At 40.1% G+C, this 12,351-nt stretch overlaps 1 pseudogene; it reads left to right on the plus strand.

The window, feature by feature from the left end:
* Positions 1 to 12,351, plus strand: part of LOC137728176 (pentatricopeptide repeat-containing protein At2g20540-like) — a 29,680-nt pseudogene that overhangs the window by 6,090 nt on the left and 11,239 nt on the right.

Consider the following 12,351-nt stretch of genomic DNA (forward strand, 5'->3'; position numbering starts at 1 on the left):
GCTAGGAATCGAAATAGATCGTGAACTTCTTCATTACTAGGTCTTTTACCAATCAGAGACCTGTTAATAGGGCTTCATACTCCGCTTCGTTGTTTGACTCTTTAAAGCTTAGAGTGATTGCATGCTCGAATATCGAACCGTCCGAGGTAGTGAGAAATAGGCTTGCTCCTGATACCTGGTAGTTGGATGAGATGTGTAAGTACATGAAATCTCCTGCAAATGGGGTTGATGCAGATATGGTGTGCTCGGTTGCCTCTGGGGTGTTTTTGGGCTGAGTTGTTGTGTCATTCAGGCTTGGGGTGAATTCTGCTACGAAGTTGGCCAATGCCTATGCCTTTTTCACCGTGCGAAGTTGGTATGCTAAGCCGTACTGGCCAAGTTCTAATGACTTCATCATTCATTGAAAAACGTATGGACAATGTAAAACTGATCGCAATGGGTATTGGGCCATAACGATGATTGGATGTCCCTGAAAGTAAGGTATGACCTTTTGAGCTGCAACAACTAGCGTCAAAATTAGTTTTTCAATCTTCGGGTATCTGGCTTTCGCATCGAAGAGAGCTTTAGATGTGTATAATACAGGTAGTTAAGCTCCCATCGTTTCTCGTATGAGGGCAGAGCTCACTGCTACCTCTGATACCGCCAAATAGATGTATAGGTTTTTCGTTGCTTTCGGATTGGATACTAGTAGAGGTGACGTCAGGTACTACTTCCGGGCAGAGCTCAATGTTTTTTTGCACTCATTGTCTCATTAATCTTTTTGCGCTTTCTTGATCGCCTTGAAGAAATGATTGCATCGATCGGTGGATCGCAAGAGGAAACGATTGAGTGCAGCTGCTCGTCTGGTCATACTTTGGATTTCCTTTAGAGTTGTGGGAGACTTCATGCTCAGGATTGCTCTGATTTGCCTTGGATGAGCTTCGATTCCTCGTTGGGTTACAAGGTACCCTAAGAATCGGCTTAATGAGACTCCGAATGTGCACTTAGCTGGGTTAAGCTTTATTTGGTATTCTCGGAGGATGTCAAAAGTCTCCGCCAAGTTGCCAATGTGGTATGACCGCTGCTTGCCTTTCACCATGATATTGTCCACGTAGACCTTTATGGTTACTTCGATATGATTCTTGAACATCATGTTAAACAAGTCGTTGGTAGGTAACTTCCTCGTTCTTGAGGCCAAATGACATGACTTTATAGTAGTATATGCTTCGCATAATCATGAATGCGGTTTTCTCCTTGTTAGGCGCATGTATGGTAATCTGATTGTAGCTTGAGTATACGTCCAAGAAGCTGAGTTGGTTCCTAGATGTTGAATTAATGAGTAGGTCGATTCGGGGAACCAAATAGTTGCTTTTAGGGCACGCTTTGTTGAGGTCGGTGTAATCCACACATACTCTCTATTTGCCCTTCTTTTTTTTCATCACTAGCACAACGTTGGCTAACCATGCTGAGTGCACCATTTTCTTAATGAATTCGGCCTCCAGTAGCTTATTCATCTCTACCTCAATAATCGTTACTCACTCAAGTGTGAAATGTCTCCTTTTTTTAATCACAAGTTTGGCAGTGGGGTCGACATGCAATTTGTGGCAAGCTATCGCTGGATCAATGCTATGCATATCAGATGGTGACCATGCAAAAATGTCACAATTCTCTCTAAGGAAAACTGTGAGTTCCTTCTTCTTCGTCGGGCTCAGACGTAAGCCAATCCTAGCCGTATTCTCTAGCTGGTGGGGGTCAAGAATGATGTGCTATGCATTCTCTTTGGGTTTCCATCCTAATTCATTTGCCAGGGCATTGTCAACCTTGACGTCATCTTCTTGACTCGTTTGCTATGATTGCTATTTGGTGGAGGTAGAATCGTCTTTCTGCACTTCAGCTGCTATTGCTAGGGCGAATACTTCTTATTCGATTCCTTCAGAACTTGTACAGTGCATTACCGAGACATGGCCTAGTCACATTCGATCTCTTCAACTGATACTCGATCGAGGTCATAACTCCAATCTTCACTAACAAAGGTTGGCCTAGAATCTCGTTATGAGGGGATGGATCGTTAATGATCATAAAGTTCTATGATAAGACAATTGGAGGGCTTATTACGTCGAGCATGATTGTACCAATAGCAGTTGAGGTAAGTCTGTTGAATCTGGTCAAGACCTTCATTTTGCGTTTGATCGTGCTTTCTAGGCCCATCTTCTGGATGACTGACAGTTTTAAAATATTGACTGAGCTGTCACCATAATTCTATTAACGATGGCATGGGCTAGTTGAACAGAAATCACCAAGGCGTCGTTGTGGGAAAAGTTTACTCATTTAGCCTTTTGCTTGATGAAGCTGACGATCGGTCAAGGTATAACATCTATGGCTTGAACTTGAAAGATCGATCTTGAATGCTGGATCTTCTTCTTTTTAAAACTGTTAGTGGCCCCTTGATGCTCAAATTTGGCAAAGATGTCGTTGATTCGAATCGTCTTAGCTAGGGGTTTGGCATTGGCGTCTACTTCTCGCTGGCCTATCGACATACTGGTCGCACTTGCCTTCCTTCACGAGCCTTTCAAGGTACTTCACCTATGTGATGTAGTCGTTGGTTGCGTGTCCCAAACCTCTGTGGAATGTACAGTATTTCGTCTAGTCCATCTTGAAAGTATATTTCTTCATGAGTTGCGGCATCTTGAACCACGACTTGTCTTTAAGATCGCAAAGGATTTGGTTGATCGAGATTGAGAACTTGGTGTACACCATGGGCTCCGAGCCTTCTTTCGCTAGGGATCAATCATTGCATCTGCTTCTTGGCTTATTTTTATTATTGAACGGTTTATCGCCCATCTTTTTCTAAAGTAGCTCAGTGCCTTTGCGCGGCTGCTCAGGTGGCTTCTGGGAATGTTTAGCCTTATCCCAGAAGGAGTGTTTTTCTGCCAAAGCATAAAAATTTGCTAGGTTCAAGTTCTCACACATGAATAGCTTTCCGAAAAGTGGGTGATCTGCTGAGAGCCCTTTTCGGAAGGCTGAGCTTACAATGTTATCGTAGCATCTGATGATCTTTGCGTTTCCGCCTTAAACCTCTTGACGTTCGTGCGAAGTGACTTCTTCAGGTTTTTCTTCATGTTCAAAAGGTGATCAGACTTCTTCTTGATTGAGCAGTAAAACGAATATTCCTTAGGGGAAACCAAGGAAAGTTTGCTGAAGTTTTGGATTGAGTGTGGCGGTAGGGTATGAAACTAGTCTTGTGCCTCGCCTTGGAGCGTCCTAGCACATGAGAACGTCATTGTTGCTGTAAATGGTCATGGTGATTTGATAGTGCATTAGGTGCCTATGCGGATCTTTATCTCTTTTGAACAAGTTGAAATATGGCGGGCTAACTTTCCATGGTGGCTCTGTTTTCTCGATCTTGTTTGTAAACTGTGACCTGCTTATGTTGGCCATGTCTCTACAAAGGGCATCTTCGGTAATCTCAATACGCTGGAATCCACACAGTTACTCTGCTACAAGCTTTTGTACTTCCTTCAGGATTTGCACCTGGTGGGGCAGCTGATCCTTCAGCTGCCCCTGGTGTTAACTTGTTGGTCTATAATGCTTTTAGCGGGGGCTGCTGGTGGAACTCGAGCTGGATTGCTCTCGTACTTTTCTCGGTCCGTCATGTGGTTGCCTACTCCGGTGCCTTGCAGGAGGATTTCCTTTTAGGCCTAGCCTCGTGTGGACGCTTCGCTTAGAATGTCTAAAGTGCTCGTCAGAGTGTGGACCCAACCTCAAATGCACTTTGACTCGTGAGCCCAGTCGAGAATGAATGTTTCTTTGCGCATTGTGGCGGGAGAAGACGTTTTTTCAAGGGCTTAAACAAGAGTGCACACTACACGAAATCATGGTTCAGGATGGGTTGAGCGGCTGTTTGCCTAGACGTCATTGGAACGAGTCACGATTATCTGCCCTTGTCCTACTTTAGGATATCTCGTCTCGAGTGCGCTGCCTTTCGATGCGCTCAAGGAGCTGGTTCACCAGAGTGGTTTGCTGCGCGAGGGCACTGGTCAAATTGGCAACCTGCTAGGGTAGGTGATGCTTATCGTTTGGGTTAAAAGAGTTTGGAGGATGGGCATTTTTATGTGTGGTAGAAGTGTAATGGACTGCAAGTACAAAGCTTGAGCCAAAAGTGAGCATTCCTGCAAAAAAGTGGGGTAAAATAACTCTAGGTCGATCTCGGGACTGGTGGTCAAAATCGGAATCGTCGGAGATGGCCTCAGATTGGATTGAGTCGGGGGCCGGGTGGCCAGAGCAGGTCGCGGGGCAGGCCAACTCGACTAGGTGGACGAAACATGTGCAAGGGTGCACTGGGCACGTATGTGTGGAAGCTGGCCTTGGGCCTCGGTTTGGGCCGCTATTTTTACGATGGTCCTTGCCGTGGGATGCAAAGTGGTGACCGCGGCAGTGGTGTGGCTTCACGGCAATGGGGCTCCTCCCATCGTCGCGTTGAGTCTTAAGGATAGCTATTATGGGTCTACGTCCTCATCTCCTCTATCCGGTCTAAATCCTTGTACGTACATGGTTCCGTTTGTCGTGAATTCCGAATTTCCTACCATTGTATATTTTCTCCAAAGATTGATAAAGAAACTTTTCTAGGAAAAATTAATTGATATGACGTGCAAGAAATTCAACGTAATAGAAAATTCAAGAAACCAAATCCAAGAGGCTTATTTGAGTATTTGAATAAGCTCTTAATGAAAACACCAATTTGTTGATGCAAACTTTCACCATCTCTAGCTTTGACGAAAACGCACGTGCAAAACAATCAACACCTTTGATCAAGGACCTAAGCCTCACGCACCCAGGAGGTGGGGGTAGGGGTTAGGCTAATGGATCTTCGATGCCTAAATTAGTTTATCTGAAAAATAGTAAGTGTTTAGGGCTTTTAGGGATAGGAAAAGCTTATTGAAATTTGGTAGAATTGGAGGTATATATAGGGGAGTGGCCAGCCATGGTGTTAGGGTTTTACCCTACACATGGCGGCATCCTATTGGCCAAGGTTTTATGGAGAAATATTCTCAAGATATTAAATAGGAGATAGTATCTTGAGATAATGGAGTAAATATCCCTAATTGACTTAAATAGGGATTACTCACTTGGACGGAGTCAATCTTCAATTGGGAATGTATTAAAGATAGGATTTGGGTAATTAATTCTTATCTTTAATGCTTTGACATTTCCTTGCCAAGGCAGGTGAGCTGTGGATAGTCGTATTCAGCTGCAGGGTCCTTCAGGGGTGTGTGCTACATGTGGGAGTATCTGAGGAGCATGCCCATTTAATGAGGGCAATCTTGTCCTTCTTGAGCAAAAGTCCATGTGTCGTCTCTAAAATTTTTGGAATTATTTTAGGCTCCACATGTATTATGACTCTAATTATTAATATTATCTTACACAAACTACATAATATGTAAGTTTCAATCTACTAAAAACCCGAAATGAAGATGGGCATAACTAGTAAGATTTATGTCATTCAGAATTTGCACCACTTACTTGGAAATAAAAGAGTTAGAACTGCAATTCACGTCCCAAATGGTAACAATATCAAGTCGATACCATTAATTACGTGGAGGAAGAAAATTATGGAGGTGACAAATGAACGAAAACAGAACGGAACTGTTGATAGCTTTTCTCATATCATGGAGTTAGCACAATGGGGGGCTCTCTCCGAATTTTGAGTCTTTCACTTTTCTTTTGTGTTTTTACTTTTCCGTCCAAGAAAACGAATTTTAAATTTCGGCTTTTCTTTTATTTTTATTTTTTGACAAAATTACCTTGCGAATTTGCATCTATCATTTTCAGTCAGTTTAATACATATATATATATATATATATTTAGCAGCTTTTATGTTCAATATTTTTTTGGTGAAGTCTTGTGACCTTAAAGTAGGGTTCTGACTTTCTAATAGTAAAGATTATCTAACGTTGGTTTGGTTGGTTTCTATTTCACAACATGGTTTCTATTAAAATTGATCCAAATTTTTTTTAACTGTAATTAGTGTTAAAACAGAGTACTTAGTACTTGTTTAATACACACACGAGTTGGGAGAATAGTCTTATTTAACTGAACAACTGGGTTGGCTTTAAATAGCCTTACGAAATAATTGAATCAGCAAATATTACATCCCATGTTTAACAAACCTATTAACGCGGTACATGACTAAGGAATATGTCAAACAAACAAGTAGGGCCTTAAAAGTAGGGATTATTAACAGATTGCCGACCTAAACTCTAAAGACTAGGAAACACTAACAACTTTTAACATCCTCCATTAAACTGAATGCTATTAGCAATCAGTTTATGCCTAGATACAGACACACACCTATTTAGATCACGCATCGTCAAGAACACATCAAGCTTTAAAGGCTTTAGTTATTATGTTTACAACTTGCTCCTGAGTATGACAATGAGCCATATTCACAATTTCATCCTTTATGAGCTCATGAAGAAAAGCGAAACGAATATCTATGTTTTGTTGCGACCATGAATCATTGAATTCTTTGAAAGCTTAATTGTTGAATTGTTGTCGCAATAAACTATTGCGAACTTGTGTTGAACGACATGACCGAGTTGCACCGATTGTCTCATTAACCTTACTGCTTGATAGACACCTGAAGCTGCCCAACGAACTCAGCTTTAGTGATATAAGGTGACTACATGTTGTTCCTTTGAGGACCATGACACTGCCCATGAGCTCATCATAAATAAATATCTCGAAGTGCTTTTCTGTCTTCTTGATCTCCTGCATAATTAATATCTGTATAATCAATTGTGAAGTTTAGTAGGATCACTATCTGTATAATCAATAATGAAGTTCAGTAGGACTTTCCATGTATATGCTGATTAGATTCACTACAAACATCTTATTAGGTCGGGTGGCAGTTAAGTACATTAGACTCACTTCCCACAATATGCTTATGAGAGTGATGCCAAGAAAGTATCTCATTTTTCCAAGATCAATCATATCGAACTCGACCACCATGGATCGTTTAAACTCAGTAAACATAAGTTCATGATTTCCAGTAAATTTGAGATCATCAACATAGAGACAAGCAATTAAGATCTTACCTTCACCTGCTACTTTGACGAACAAGGTATGTTCATAAGGACACTTCTTGAAACCTTCTTTCACAAAATAAGACTCTATGAGACTATACCAAGCTCGAGGAGCTTGTTTAAGGCATATAGTGCCTCTTTTAGTTTGTACACCTTCTGCTCATTACCCTTTCGTTCATATCCAGCTGTTCAATAAATACTTCTTCACTCAGTTCGCCATGCAAGAAGGCTGACTTCATGTCTAACTGATAGATCGTCCACTTCTTTTGGGCTGCAAGTGAAATCACCAATCGAATTGTATCCAATCGAGCTACAGGTGTAAATACTTCAGCATAATCCACTCCATATTGCTGATTGTATCTTTTTGCTACCGGTTGAGCCTTGTACTTATCCACTTCTACATTCTCATTGATCTTTGTCTTATAAACTCATTTTACTCCAATCTTCTTTCCTCCAGCAGGTATCTGCCAACTCCATGTATCATTTATTTGTATGGCTTATTGATGTGGAAATTAACTTAACACACAAATTAACCCTCTTTTGACAATTGTAGCATATAAATAAGTAGGGATCGTTCTTACACCGGGGATTAGGAGGGATTGCTAAACACTCTAAACTGACTCAAATAAATAAAACTGACCTTTAAAACACTTAACTCACTTAAAAAGACTCAAACAAGTTCACAAGACTCAAAATAGGCTAAAAGCACTCAAAACTGCCTAAAAACACAAACTGGGCAGTTTTGAGCCTAAACACAAACTTGGACGAAAATTGGTTCTAACTTGACTCAAAACTCTTAAAAACACAATCTAAAACATATTTGAACCAATTAGACACTCTAAGACAATTGGGGATTTGGTTTTGGACGAAAATCAAACAAACAAAACAATAATGTAAACTAGGCAGATTTGGGCGAAATTGAGAGAATTAAGTGGATGGTGAGATGGCTAGGAGGTTTTTTCTCCACACATGGCATACTTGCATACAACACAATCTTCAGTTGCTTATTCAATGAATTATGAACCTCAACACCCCAAGTTAATTAGGTATGCTTAAATTAACTCTCAGATTTCCCTTAAGTCATTGAATTGAATGGAATTAGCGCATTGCAATCAAATTATTCCTTAAAAGTTTTCTATATGAAAGCGCATAAAAGAAAGACAATCAAAGATCATTAAGTTCTATGGAAATCATAGGTGTTGACGAGGCATTCGTAACTATGAAAGCGCATGATACTTATGCCAAAAATTTAGTTAACATAATTGTGACCAACAATCTTAACTACTCATGAATATAAGTTCCCAACGATTAGGTGAAGTTCCCTTATACCCTAGCATCATATTTATGCATGCAAATTAAGTGTGCACTCTCAATTCATAGACATAAACAAGTTTTAATTAAAACAGATAAGTAAATTGAATTCATCATTCATGAAATCACAACTGAAAGTAATCAAATCATCATGCAAATATAACCATGGTTTCGAAATTCCCCCCTAGCCAAAAGGGGATTAGTTCCTCATGCTTGCACAACAAAAAGTATTGAATTTAAACATTGAAATCATAAGAAAGATTACAGCTAAACGTTTCAGCAATTCCAAGATGGATTTGATGCGCGGCTTGGCTCCTCTTCCTTCTCCTTGCTGCGGCACAAGGTGTGTGTGGTGGAATTGGGGGTTTTGGATGGTGTTTTCTTGTTTAGAGGGATGGAGGATGGTTGATTATGGTGGTAAGGGTGCGGCAGATGTGTATGGAGATGTAGGGAGGTGTATGGAGGTTGAGAATGGAGGCTAGGGTGTTGCGGCAATAGGTTTCTGAATAGCATAAGGGGGTGTTCGAATTTTTGGCTAAATTTATGTTTATATAGTCCTAGGGTTAATTAGATTAGGGTTAGACGTAACAAATTTGGTGGATTAGGGCACTAGAATTCGGCTATAGGTGATCAAATCCACCTAGGAGAGAGTTTGGCCCAATTAGTTTCATAAAAGGATTTGTGTAACCCAAATCCACAAGGAATGAGGCCTAACAAATCAGAATCCAAAAGGGAAAAGGTTTAGGAAATTCGTCCAAAATTGGGCCTTCTAGAAACTAGGTGTTTTGTGGCTGATTTTGGGTTTTCTAGAAGAAATAAAAGGGGGAAGGGTGAGGCACCCTTTTAGGGTCAGATAAGGCTTCTAGAAATTAGGTTTTTAGGTCCACTTGCAGCTAACAAGATTAGGTTAGGATAAGATAGGATGAGATAAGGTTTTGGATAATGTTGGATAAGGTTTTAGATAAGGTTTTGGATAGGGTTTCCTCTTTTGATCTACTTCCTTATCCACTTTGTCTTGAGCTTAGTTCCTTCCTCTTCTCATCATATTTCTAGCCTCTTGAACTCCAAATTCGTCCATCCATGTTGGCCCATATGCAAGCTATCCACATAGTGCCCAAAACTGCTCCAAAATGCATCAAAATGCACTTTCTTGGTACTTTAACCCTTTGGACCTACAAACACACGAAAATGAGTTATACTACGACATTAACTTGGAAATAATAGCACAAATGCACAAGAATAAGCTAGCTAAGTCGCCTAAATATGCTCCTATCACTTATATCTTCGAATCCATTGCTATTCTCCACTTTGCACTCTTCACAACATCTGTATATGAAGTAGAATCACTGTCTTCAAATATGGCTTCTCCATGTCCTCTTCCTCAGAAAGACCTTGTCCACTTTCATAATCCCTCATCGAAACTGGTTCCCTTCTAATTCGTGCTTCATTAGGTGAGTTTTCTTTTATTAATTATTTGGAACACCATTCTCCATTTCTTCTTCTATAGTGCCATTGGATCATTCGTTTTCTCCTTCATTGTCATAAACTATTGTGCCTTCTTTGTCACTCATGCCCCAGGCAGAGAGTCTTTGGGATCTACTTCTCCGAACGCATTCTTTCGAACTATATTCATAATAGCCTGATTCTTCCTCTTTGCAAGACTTTTTTTTATTTTTTTTTATGTGGAGTGTATACGGTTGTCAACTGTCTACTAATTTCATTTACATTACAAATGTTGGTGAACTCTTGTGATGTAAATTCACCTCCACGATCAGTACAAAGACCTCTTATATATGCACCAGTTTCTTTCTCAACACGAGTCTTATAACTTTTAAGGGTGACAAAAGCTTCTGACTTCTCAACCAAGAAATACATCCAAGTTTTATGGCTAAAATCAGCGATGAAGCTAATGAGGTACCTTGTTTGAAATGGGATTAATTGGTCCACGGATGTCGGCATGCATTAGTTGAAGAATTTTGGAAGCCCTTTATGTGCTCTCCTTTAGAAATGGATCTCTCTGTTGTTTCCCAGCAATTTTCACACCTTTGAAGGAGTTTTAAGTTGTGGCAGTCCACTCACCATCTTCTTTTGCTGAAGAGTTCTCAAGTCGTTGAAGTTAAGTGTCCATATCTACAATGCCAAAGTCGAGCTAGATCTTGTGTAAGAGAGGCTTTGGTCCCTTGGCAAAGATCGAGCAAGCATGATGAACATTCTATTTGAAGACATTGCAGTCTCTATAATCAGTCCTCTCTCAGGGATTTGATAAAGTGTATTCTTGAGTGCTACAACTACCATGAACTTGGACATTTACAATGTGAATGCCCGAAGAAGGAAAAAGACACAAAGGCTAACTACGTAGAAGCAAATGAGGAGATTCTATTGATGGCTTACATGGATATCAAGGAAGCTAGTAGAGAAGAGTTATGATTTCTTGACTCAAGTTGTAATAATCATGTATGTGGCTAGAAAGATTTTTTATTTATTTTTTGATTGATGGAAGCTTCAGACAGTATGTGAAACTGTAAGACAATTCAGGCATGGTAGTGCTTGGGAAAGTTAACATCCAAATGCAAGTGAATGGGATTATACAGATAATCACTGGGGTGTTCTATGTACCATATCTGAAGAACAATTTGTTAAGTATTAGTCAGCTACAGGAGAATGGGCTTGCATTTCATGAGAAATGCAAGCCCCTTATCTTGTAGCTGAATGATTAACAAATTGTTCTTTATAACTAAGTACATAGAATACCCCAGTGATTATCTGTATAATCTCATTCACCTGCATACGGATGTTGACTTTCCCTAGCACAACCATGCTTGAATTATCTCCCAGCTTCACCAACTCTCTGAAGTTTCCATCAAAGTCAAAGAAAAGGTCTTTCTTGCCACACATATGATTACTACAGCTTGAGTCAAGAAACCATAACTCTTATCTGCTAGCTTCGTTGATGTCCACGTAAGCCATCAATAGCATCTCCCCAGCTTCTACTCAGTTAGCCCTTGTGTCCTTCTCCTTCTTGGGGCATTCATCTTGAAAATGTCTAAGTTCGTGGCAGTTGTAGCACTCAAGGATAGACTTATCAAATCCCTGTCTACCCCTTCCTCTTCCTCTTTCTCTAAATCTGCCACGTCCACGTCCTCTTCCTCCTGGTTGGTCTTCATGAATAACTTTTAAGGCTTGTGCGTCCACAGCATGGCTATTCATTTGTTGTTCATGCACAAGGAGACTGCTTTATAACTCATCAATCGATAACATATATAGATCATTAGACTTCTCGATAAAGCACACAACATAATTAAATTTTAGAGTCATAGATTTCAGGAATTTTTCAATGACAACAACATCCGCCATTCTCTCTCCATGAATAATCTTCTTGTAGGCTATGGTGAGGGTTCGAGCTAAATAGTCATTCACAGATCATTCCCCTAATTTCAAGTGAAGAACTTCACTCTTTGCGTAAAGCTTGTAGTTGTGCACATTTTACTTGTGTCCTCCCTTGGTACTTTTACTTCAAAGAGTCCCAAATGTCCTTTGTTGTGTCTTTCTTCAAGATGGTCTTCAGGATTGATCAATCAGTTGCTTGGAACAGATAGTTCTTGGCCTTCAAGTCTTTCAGCTTTTTGTTCATCAATCTTCTTCTTTTGTGCGTCAGTTAGATCATCCCCTTCTGCTGCTGTAGAGATCCCAGTTTCCACCAGCTCGAATATTCTTTTGAATACAAAAAATTATCCATGAGCACACTCCAGTGATCGTAGTGTCCATAAAACCTTCAAATCACTTGTTGCCAAAAAACTGATTTAAGTCGCCAATATCTTTGCAGCTACACACATAGAAGACTGTTGCTTCTCAAGTTTTTATCACGCCCCATGATGGGGCTCTGATACTAGATGTTAAAAATACACACACGAATTGGGAAAATAGTCTTATTTTACTGAACCAGAAAATATTGCAACCCGCGTTTAATAAACCTAATAAC

The sequence above is a fragment of the Pyrus communis genome, chromosome 3 (genome assembly GCF_963583255.1).
Source record: "Pyrus communis chromosome 3, drPyrComm1.1, whole genome shotgun sequence".
NCBI classification, from domain to species: Eukaryota; Viridiplantae; Streptophyta; class Magnoliopsida; order Rosales; family Rosaceae; genus Pyrus; species Pyrus communis.